Source organism: Gigantopelta aegis, chromosome 15 (assembly GCF_016097555.1).
Source record: "Gigantopelta aegis isolate Gae_Host chromosome 15, Gae_host_genome, whole genome shotgun sequence".
In the NCBI taxonomy this organism is placed as follows: Eukaryota; Metazoa; Mollusca; class Gastropoda; order Neomphalida; family Peltospiridae; genus Gigantopelta; species Gigantopelta aegis.
Genome location: NC_054713.1, coordinates 32,660,455 through 32,672,430, shown reverse-complemented (window position 1 = coordinate 32,672,430; position 11,976 = coordinate 32,660,455). Strand labels below are relative to the sequence as shown.

General features: G+C 42.7%; 1 protein-coding gene across 1 annotated transcript in view; it reads left to right on the top strand.

The window, feature by feature from the left end:
- Positions 1–7,582: 7,582 nt before the first annotated feature.
- The window catches only part of LOC121389774, a 31,954-nt gene continuing 27,560 nt past the window's right edge, over positions 7,583–11,976 (top strand). The window contains exon 1 of the mRNA XM_041521422.1: positions 7,583–7,700. The gene's annotated coding sequence lies outside the window, so the exon portion shown is untranslated. The remainder of the gene's footprint in view (positions 7,701–11,976) is intronic.

Genomic DNA, 11,976 nt, shown 5'->3' with positions numbered 1-11,976 from the left:
CGAAATTCGTGTATGGTCCAATGACATACCTGGATATGGGTATATATACACCACAGCAAAGGTTAAGGACTACACGACTTTGCTGTTGTGTATAGATTAAAACCCAATCGACCATCTGTGGGGCATATTGATTGGATCGACGCTTGGAGTTTCACAAATATGGAATATGAGAAAAAAAGGTGAGGCAAAAACACTTACAGGAATGGTAGTCATTCCCCTTGATACAAACTAACCGATTTACCACAACTGTCATTGTTGTCAGATGTTCACTGTTGGGTGAGTGATTTAGCTCAGTCGGTTGAGGTGCCTGCGTCGCAGGATCTAACCACCTCGGTGGATCCATTCAACTAATTGAGGTTTTTTTTTTTATCGTTCCATCCAGTGCACCACAACTGGACAAAGGCCGTGGTATGTGCTTTCCTGTCTGTGCATATAAAATACCCCTTGCTACTAATGGAAGAATGTAGCGGGTTTCCTCTAAGACTGTCAAAATTACCAGATGTTTGACATCCAATAGCCGACGATTAATAAATCAATGTGCTCTAGCGGTGTCGTTAAACAAAACAAACTTTATTTTTGTTTATTCAAAAGGTATTGCATGTATTCTGACTGATATACCGAACAAGATAAGCGATATAAAGTTGGTTTTGTTTAACGACACCACTAGAGCACATTTATTTATTAATCATCGGTTATTGGATTTTAAAAATTAGGTAATTTTTGACATAGTCTTTGAGAGGAAACCCGTTACACGTTTCCATTAGTAGCAATGAATCTTTTATATGCACCATCCCACAAACAGATCGAGGGATATCCCAATGGGACTACCGATGGGGATCGACCGGCCACGCATGATGCGAGTGCTTTACCATTGAGCTACATCTCGCCGGTCGGTGTGGGATCTTTAGACACAATGAACATCAAGTTATGATATGCAATTGATTTCAGTTTGTTTATTAAATGAAATGTTTGGTGCAATGTGTGTTGTGTTTATAAAGCGGTTCAGTATATTATTACAATACATAATTATTATTATTATTGTTACTTTATAGGGCGGGATTTAGCTCAGTCGGTTGAGTGCTCGCTTGAGGTGCCTCAACTGGACAAAGACCGTGGTATGCACTTTCCTAGTGCATATAAAAGATCCCATGATTCATTAGGAAAAATGTAGCGGGTTTCCTCTGATGACGGGTAGTACATACCACGGCCTTTGATATACCAGTCGTGATGCACTGGCTGGAATGAAAAATAGCCCAATAATCACCGACGGGGATCTATCTCAGACCGACCGATATATTTTGATCCTACGGCTAACTGGAGCGTGAGAATTATGGGGGGGGGGGGGGGGGGGGGGGGGGGGGGGTCTAGACTGGTTTACGAAGGCTTTAGAGGGCTTGATTCGTGCTCGTCTCGAAAATATTCTTAAAACAATATTCGCTTTGAATAGAGGGTTTCGAACCTCGACCCCCTCCCCCACATACACGCACGTTCGCATCCCCCTCCTAAATTCACAACTGAAACTAGATCAGCTGATAAATACTATTTTTCTTTTATGGATTACAGGCTTTTGGTTTGTTTAACGACACCACTAGAGCACACTGATTAATCAATCATCGGCTATTGGATGTTTGGTAATTGTTCTAGTTATTAGAAGAAACCCGCTACATCATTTCCTTTTGCAGCAAGGGATCTTTTATATGCACGTTTCCACAGACAGGATAGCACATACCACGGCCTTGTTATACCAATCGTGGTGCACTGGCTGGAACGAGAAATAGCCCAATGGGTCCACCGACTGGGGTCGATCCCAAACCGACCGCGCATCAACGAGCGCTTTACCACTGGGCTACGTCCCGCCCACAAGACACAATAATGATTAACCAGTGCTACCAAATACACAAATCATTTCTGGCAATACATGTTTGTTGACGCCGTGTCACATTTCGGCGAAAGATGTAGAATATTAGGTGCGTGTGCAGCCCTTCCTGCTCAGGAAAATATTCTTCTTTCTTTTCAATACATTTTCCGGGGATCATGTCTTGACACCCCCCCCCCCCCCCCCCCCCCTTTATAAAATCCACGATACCGCGCCTATATATGTATAGAGGCGGGACGTAGCCCAGTGGTAAAGCGTTCGCTTGATGCGCGGTCGGTCTAGGATCGATCCCCGTCGGTGGTCCCACTGGGCCATTTCTCGTTCCAGCCAGTGGTCCACAACTGGTGTAACAAAGGCCGTGGTATGTGCTATCTTGATTGTGGGATGGTGCATATAAAAGATCCCTTGTTGTTAATCGGAAAGAGTAGCCCATGAAGTGGCGACAGCGGGTTTCCTCTCTCAGTATCTGTGTGGTCCTTAACCATATGTCTGACGCCATATAACCGTAAATAAAATGTGTTGAGTGCGTCGTTAAATAAAACATTTCCTTCCTTCCTATATATGTATTTACTTAAAATAATTAATAAATGTGTGCAGGTGACTTGGCAAGTACCCAAGATCTAGAGAAATCAATTCACAACGACACGATATGTACAATTCTAGGAACACTGCATATTGATTTCTAAGTCGAAGCGACCAAAGCTGAATATTTCTTGGAAGTACACACAACACATAGAATCAGACCCGTAGTGATAATATCTGAGGGAGGTGTAGGGGACGGGGCACAAGTCTCAGAAGAAGAAATATTTGTTTTTAACGACACCACTTGAGAACATCGATTTGTTAATTATCGGCTATTGGATGTTAAACATTTGGTAATTTTCACATATACTAGTAGTCTTAGAGAGGAAACCCGCTAAATGTTTCCATTAGTAGCAAGAGATCTTTTATATGCACCATCCCTCAGATAGGATATCACATACATGTACAATGGCCTTTGATAGACAAGTTGTGGTGCACTGGCTGGAACGAGAAATTAGACCAATGGTCCCACAGTCGGGGATCGATCCTAGACCGACCGCACATCACTGGGCTACGTCCCGCCCCTAAGATTGAGAATACATCATTTAACTTCTACCAGTACGACTGAAGGTTGAAAATGAAAGCGCTTACGGTTAAAAAGGAAATTGTGTTATTTCTGTGTTTTTTCTTGTTATCTGGTATACTCTGGAACAGGTTTTTATTTACATGTTCAATACCAGTGTTTCTGCCAGAAAGAAATTTTTGGGGTATGGCACTATGTCATTGAATGCAACCACAGTCAACAGGGGGTATGAGAGGCATCCCCCAGAAAGAAAATGGGTTAAGTTTAGGGTTAGGGTTAAGAAAATAATACATTAATGATAAAGAGTAATTAATTTTGTCAAAAGGTTAACTTAAAAAAAAAAATCTGGGTATGCCGCATACCCATTTTACCCTCTAGCAGAAACCCTGAATACATACATACATACAGACAGACAAGGCAGACAGACAGATATGCATGTGTGTGTCAGAAGAAAACCCTCGAAAAATTAATAAATACACATACACACACACATAATATATACATTTAAATACAGTGAAACTCCTCTAAACCGGGCACCCTTACCACCAAGACAAATGTCCGGTTTTAATGAAGATCCAGTTTAGAGAGGTTAAGTTCTGTCTTGGTTTTAAAAAAGGGGACTCTGTAAAGTGTCACGTTTTGAGGGAATTCCGGTTTGCAGAGGGTCCGGTCTTGAGAGGTTTCGCTGTATATAAACCAGGAAGGTAAATATAGAAGAAATAAAACCATATTAAAGTGTATATTAATATAATTCCACGAACGTCTCAGGTGGACAGTTTCTATATACACACACGAATAGTAATGTAGTTTAATTTAATTTAAAATTACTTAGTTTGTTGTTGTTGGGGGGATGTTCGTTTTGTTCGTAGTGTGTGTGTGTGTGTGTGTGTGTGGTGGGGGGGGGGGGGTTGTTAACATTATCAATGTCATATGAACATCGTATGTTATTATGTACAAATATTTTATTACGCACCAGTGTAAGATATTGCTCATGTCTAAACTCAATATCTAAAGCCCCAGTCCCACTGTAGCGTTTTTGGCTGCGAACTAATACGAACCGGCATTCGTTGCGCATCGTGCATCATCGTAAAGGTTCGAATTACTTCTTATTAGTTCGCTGTCTCTTTCGTATTAGATCGGCCACAACCGCAAGCCAATACGATTGTTTTGAAATGTTCAAAACATTCGCAGGGGTCCTGCGAATTGAAGCCTATTCGTACTGCATCGTGTCAATTCATGTCAATTCTTGTTGGTTCATATCTCATCGTTGTGCATTCCTGTCAGTTCGTTGCGGATTCGCACCGGTTCGTGTTGCTTTCCTGGTGCGATTCGATACGATGAAATAAGGTGTGCAACGATAACGTACAAATCAATAAGAATTGACACAGTGTAGACACGATGTACAACGATGCAGTAGGAATGTGTGGACCGAACTAACACGAACCAGTGAGAATCGCAACGAATTGATAGGAATGCACAACGATGAGACACAAACCAGTAAGAACGGACACGAATTGACACGATGTACAGCGATTCAGTAAGGACTAGGTAGAATGCTGAACGATTTAGTACGATTCAGAACGATGTAGAACGATGCAATCAGAACTGGTACGAATTAGGGGGCAGTTGGTATATATTGAGGGTGAAATCCTGCTTGTTTCATTACCTGACAAAGTTTTGAGCAGTGAACATCTGTACTCATGAGCAGCTATGGCGCTACTTACTCCTCTTCAGAGAGTACACTTCATGAATGGTCTCTTGGTGGTCCAACAACAGCATGCTGCTAACACCCTAACTGTGGTCCATTTGTTCCATGTGCGACGTCGGGCATGCCGGCAACAGCGGAGGAGATATTGGGTCCGAGAATGGCTTATCAGGAGACCACTGTATGGCATGTACGAGAAACTGATGGGGGAATTGGAGCGCGAAGACGTGGCAGGGTTCCAGAACTTTATCCGGATGGAACCAGCCCGGTTCTATGAGCTGTTGCAGAGAATCGGTGATCGCATCACGAAGCAGAACACCTGGTTTAGGAAACCTCTGGAACCTGGTCTGAAGCTGTCCATCGCACTCCGCTACTATGCTGCAGGGGTCAGCTACCACTCCCTCATGTACAGCTTCAGAGTGGCTCATAACACCATCTCGAAGATTGTGCTTGACGTGAGCAGTGCCATTGTGGCAGAGTTGGCAGTGGAGGTCATCTCCTGCCCAACGACACCTCAGGAGTGGCAGGCGATTGCAGATTTGTTTGCAGCGAAATGGCAGTTTTCCCACGCCTTGAGGCAAACACGTGCATATCCGATGTCCGGCCAAGGGGGGATCATTGTACTACAATTACATTGGCTTTCACTCTATCATTATGATGGCCCTTGTCGATGCGGAGTACAAGTTCATGTGGATCGACATCGGGACGGCCGGCTCCCACTCCGATGCCCAAGTCTTCAACCACAGCGAGCTGAAGGACGCCATCGATATAGATTGAGGGGCGGAGCCTTCTTGCGCTTGCGCTTGATGGATGGCATCTCATTGCCCGTCTGAGTCTCCTGCTGTGGGGATCTCTCCACCGGATCAATAGGCAGATCACCTTCTTCTTCGATGGAGGTGACTTGTGGATGTGGGCTAGCTTTCCTGGTGGGTGGGGCCTTGGCCTTCGCCTTGTCGCGCCTAGCAGGACCCCCGTGGCCCTTCCTAATTATGGAACCTCTTGGCATGATCTCTTCACTCTAGCAGAACTGCAGATGTACTGAGGATCGCTGTGAATGCTGGCGATATTTATACAGTCGTGACCCGCCGTACTAGTGCCTATTGGATCTCACTGTTTCGTATTGGTTCGTACTGGTTCCTACTAATTCTGATCGTGTTCGCATCGCATCTCATCGCATCCGTATTTATTCTCCGTCACCATCGTACTGCGTTGTACTGCATCGTAATGCCATCGCATTGCATCCTACCAGTTCGTGTTCAGTTCTTATTGATTCGCACAGATCATCGTACCGCATCATATTAATTGTCTTGAGGTAGAACCAATGCGGACACAGAATCTTTTAACAAAATATCGCCACCATTCGCAGGTGAATCCATTTTTCTTTATTCGTATTGATTCCCCAAACTATTCGCTACAGTGGGACTGGGGCTTAACTAGTTTAATATTGTCACGCGTGAGCGGATGTAAATCACTCGCTGACCCAATTCGTAGAAAAATAACGTGTAGTAGGTCCCGACATCTGCTTACTTCTACGTTGCGGATTGTTTGCAGTTGGTTTGTAATAAATAAAATACTAAACTGGCATGCCTGTCATATCATTTTCAATAAAACTCGTAAACAGTGTTGGTATTGGACTCGCTTTCGCTCGCCAGATACCAAACCTTTTCACGCATTTCATAAAAATGGTACAACAGTCAAGTTCGTTTAGTATTCTATATATACCTCGTTCAGATGGAAGGAAATATTTTATTTAACGACGCACTCAACACATTTTATTTACGGTTATATGGCGTCGGACATGGTTAAGGACCACACAGATATTGAGAAAGAAAACCTGCTGTTGCCACTTCATTGACTACTCATTTCGATTAACAGCAAGGGATCTTTTATATGCACCATCCCACAGACAGGATAGCACATACCATGGCCTTTGATATACTGAAATCCAGAAATATCTCAATGGACCCACCAACGGAGATCGATCCCACACCGACCGCGCATCAAGCGAGCGCTTTAGGACTGGGCTACGTCCCGGCCCCGTGCAGAGGGCGAGATGTAGCTCAGTGGTAAAGCGCTCGCATCATGCGTGGTCGGTCTAGGATCGATCCCCATCGGTAGTCCCATTGGGATATCCCTCGATCTGTCTGTGGGACGGTGCATATAAAAGATCCATTGCTACTAATGGAAACGTGTAACGGGTTTCCTCTCAAAAACTATATGTAAAAAATAAACAAAACCAACTTTATATCGCTTATCTTGTTGTTCGGTATATCAGTCAGAATACATGCAATACTTTTTGAATAAACAAAAATAAAGTGTGTTTTGTTTAACGACACCGCTAGAGCATATTCATTTATTAATCATCGGCTATTGGATGTCAAACATCTGGTAATTTTGACATAGTCTTAGAGAGAAAACCTGCTACATTCTTCCAAGGTAAGGGATAAGGGGTATTTTATATGCACAGACAGGAAAGCACATACCACGGCCTTTGTCCAGTTGTGGTGCACTGGTTGGAACGATAAAAAAAAAACTTAATCAGTTGAATGGATCCACCGAGGTGGTTAGATCCTGCGACGCAGGCACCTCAACCGACTGAGCTAAATCACTCACCCAACAGTGAACAACTGACAACAATGCAGTTGTGGTAAATCGGTTAATTTGCATCAAGGGGAATGACTACCATTCCTGTAAGTGTTTTTGTCTCACTTTTTTTTTCATATTCCATATTTGTGAAAGTCCAAGCGTCGATCCAATATGCCCCACAGATGGTCGATTGGGTTTTAATCTATACACCACAGCAAAGTCGTGTTGTCCTTAACTTTTGCTGGGGTGTATATATATAAAAACACCCATATCCAGGTATGTCATTGGACCATACACGAATTTCGTGGAAATTTAATGCTATAATCATTATAAATAGACGTGTTGTCGGGTTTATAAATTAAACGCAGTATTGGGAAACAACGGATATTACTATCCTAAAACGTAAAACAAACAACAATCGGTATTAGGTGAGTTGAGTATTTATTTATTTATATTTCATTCATTGTCGTTCGTCTTGTTTGTTTATTGTTTACCGTACGGTTGCGTAGCGTGTTATACTAATACTGTTACAAAGACAAAAGCGAGAATAATGTTACTATTTTGGCTGTATTGCAAACGATATCTATTTTTGCCGTAACTAAACAAATCCTCTTTGTTTAACGACAGCACTAGAGCACATTGATTTATTAATCATTGGCTATTAGATGTCACACATTTGGTAATATATTTACAGCGGAAACACTGACGGAGTCAGGATATTATGGGGGTGCAATCCAATTTGGGGCAGGGGGATTCAACCCACACTATGTATGTATGTAATGATTTTTATAAAATGTAGTGTGCAAATAATTTTATTTCCCAAAATTGTCCAACGTATGAGCAAAATATATTTTAGGAAATAAAATGAAGTTTAAAAACAAAATAATAATAATATATGTGTTTATTTATTGGACACCAGTGTAAGATATTGCTCATGTCATAACAATCACTCAATATCTAACTAGTGTAATAATGGCGTGACGTAGATCACTTGCTGACCTAATTCGTAAAAAGATAAAATGTAGTAGGTCTCGACATCTGCTTACTTCTGCGTTTCGGCTTGTTTGCAGTTGGATTGTAATAAATAAAATATTAAACTAGCTTGCCTGTTATACCATTTTTATGAAGCTCGTGAAAAGTGTTGGTAACTGACTCGCTTTCGCTCGTTATATACCAAAACTCTTTACTCATTTCTTAAAAATGGTATAACAGGAAAGCTCGTTTAGTATTACATATATATGCATACATACTAGAAGACACACAGATATTATATATGTCTATTAATATAATTTGTAATTGTAGTGATCAGAAAAGGACCGGCCTCGGTGGCGTCGTGGCAGGCCATCGGTCTACAGGCTGGTAGGTACTGGGTTCGGATCCCAGTCGAGGCATGGGATTTTTAATCCAGATACCGACTCCAAACCCTGAGTGAGTGCTCCGCAAGGCTCAATGGGTAGGTGTAAACCACTTGCACCGACCAGTGATCCATAACTGGTTCAACAAAGGCCATGGTTTGTGCTATCCTGCCTGTGGGAAGCGCAAATAAAAGATCCCTTGCTGCCTGTCGTAAAAAAAGAGTAGCCTATGTGGCGACAGCGGGTTTCCTCTAAAAAAAACAATGTCAGAATGACCATATGTTTGACGTCCAATAGCCGATGATAAGATTAAAAATCAATGTGCTCTAGTGGCGTCGTTAAATAAAACAAACTTTACTTTTGATCAGAAAAGGTTCTATCAGTCGGAAATATTTTAAACTGGCAGTAACCTCAGGACAGTTCCTTGACGCCGACAGTTAAAAAAGGTGATTTATTAATCATCGGCTACTGGGTGAAAAATATTTAGTAATTCCGACATATAGTCTTAGAGAAGAAACCCGCTGCCCCTATGCAATGGGTTACTCTTTCCGATTAGTAGCAAGGGATCGTTTATATGCACCACCTCACAGACAGGATAGCACATACCAAAGCCATTGATATATCAGTCGTGGTGCAGTCAAAATTTCTGTGGTATTAAACAAACAGGTCTTCGCCAGTTGAAATGCACCCCCCGATAGAATGACATAAGAGCTGGGAAATATATGAGAAATCAAAGTTGTATATATGGTTAGAGTTTTTGAATGTACTAGTATTTAGATATTTTCTCAATTAATCTTCGATTTAGTGCTTCGACTATTACAAATGATAATATATTTGAAAAACAAAACAACATACACTGACACAAATATTCTTGTACACATCCCCTGCGCGTGCTGTAACCTCACCGTGGTGCAGGGGTGTAACATTCTCTTTGAGAACGGCCAATACAGCACAAATTGAAATTTTGAGTAAAAGTCAGTATCTGTTTGTGATATTTGTATTTTTGCACAGTTCTTTACACTGTTTTTATTTAAATCTTGAATTTTTATATTGATGTTGATCATCAACTTATTTTGCATTACCATAGTTTGACACCCAACAGCCGATGTATTTTTCGTGCTGGGGTGTCGTTAAACATTCATTCATTCATTCATTCATTCGTTCATTCTTGTACACGTATATAGGTCAACCTAGGATACGGAGTTTGTGTGTGTATGGTTTACGCCATCTGAGACGTAAATATCTATTACTCTGGTGTCATTTCTTTGAACGCACCAGTGAATAGGCAATAATAGCACACACACTTCTTCTACACACCGATATAATGATTGTTTCCATCAATTGAATTGCTGAATAGAACACCGCAAGTCTGTAAACAGGAGAAAATGAACGGGGGGGGGGGGGGGGGGGGGGCGGTAAAGAGGTTGAATGCGGAGCGATCGAGATGAAGGTAGATTGCTCACAAGCTGATTAAAATTAGATCTACTGGTCTAATAATTATTGACCAGTGGAGCTAATTTTAATCACATTGTATTGATCGCAGATATAATTATTATGAAGGGTCCACTGCGTAAACCGGTGAAATCACATTTTGGTCATTTTCATATTAACATTCTCTTGTCTGTGAGAGGCCTCGGTGGCGTAGTGGTTAAGCCATCGGACTACAGGCTGGTAGGTACAGGGTTCCCACCCAGAGCGAGTTTTAACGACTCAGTGGGTAGGTGTAACGCCACTACACCTTCTCTCTCACTAACCTCTAACAACGAACCCACTGTCCTAGACAGACAGCCCAGATAGCTGAGGTGTGTGCCTAGGGCACCGCGCTTGAACCTTAAATGGATGTAAGCACGAACATAAGTTGAAATGAATGAATGTCAGTGGGATATTCAATATTTTTCTGTTAAAGTTTGTTTTGTTTAACGACACAACTATAGCACACTGATTTATTAATCATCGGCTATTGGATGTTAAAACATTTTGGTCATTTTTATTCTTAGTCTTCAGAGGAAACCCGCCATATTGTTCCATTAGGTCAGGTCAGGTCATAGGGCTTTACGTGCACATTCAGAACAAGCTGTTGTAGCGCACGCCTGTCCTGGGCGCAAGAGCCGGCCTCGGCTGGCTCCTCCGTCCAGGACAGGAAAGGTGGGGGGGGGGGGGGGAGGGACCACCTGCACTGGCAGGTGGAAGGGAGCACCAGCAGCCCGACCAAGGTCGGTAGCAGGCGGGGGTGGGGGTGATGGTGCTATGGAATTTTGAATGGCGCAAAGTATTATGTCAAAGAGAAAAAGTGCGCAAATTTGGTTGAGGAAATTGGGCGCAATTTTGAACGGTCGGTCAAAAAGAAAATTCCAGAGCTAGTATAGGTTTTGACATTAGTGAATCGAGAGTAGCTCGTTAATTAGACCTCTGTGGTGCTGTGGTGTCTCCCTAGGTTGACCATAGGGCCCTTAAATGGGCCTGGCCGCTTCTGGTCGTGGCACGACAACCCAGGTGAGACCCGTGCAATTGTGTAGATTGGGGGTGCGATAGGGTAGGCTGGTATTCTTTTGTCCAGCTTCCCCTGGGTGCAGTGCAATTGTGTACTCGGAGTCGGTATTCTTTTGCCCAGCTCCTGTTCCATTATCAGCAAGGTGCTTTTTATATGCACATTCAAGGCCTTTGAAATACGTGTACCAGCCGTAGGCAACTGGTTGGAACGGGAAAAACAATCAGCGAATTAATCCTACGACGCAACTACCTCAGGCAAGCGCTTATCGCTTGAGCTAGCTCCCGTCTCCGATTGATTAAGAAAGAAAGAAATGTTTTTATTTAACGACGCACTCAACACATTTATTTACGGTTATATGGCGGCAGACATATGGTTAAGGACCACACAGATTTTGAGAGGAAACCCGCTGTCGCCACTTCATGGGCTACTCTTTCCGATTAGCAGCAAGGGATCTTTTATTTGCGCTTCCCATAGGCAGGATAGCACAAACCATGGCCTTTGCTGAACCAGTTGTGGATCACTGGTCGGTGCAAGTGGTTTACACCTACCCATTGAGCCTTGCGGAGCACTCACTCAGGGTTTGGAGTCGGTATCTGGATTAAAAATCCCATGCCTCGACTGGGATCCGAACCCAGTACCTACCAGCCTCTTGACCGATGGCCTAACCACGACGCCGGTCCCGATTGATTAAGAGGCGAGACGTACCCCAGTTGTAAAGCGGTCGGTCTGAGATCGATCCTCGCCGGTGGGCCCGTTGAGCTACATGTATTTATCGTTCCAGCCAGTGCACAGAAACTATTATATCAAAGGCCGTTGGTATGTGCTATTGTATTACATTTTAAAATTTTAAATAAAAAA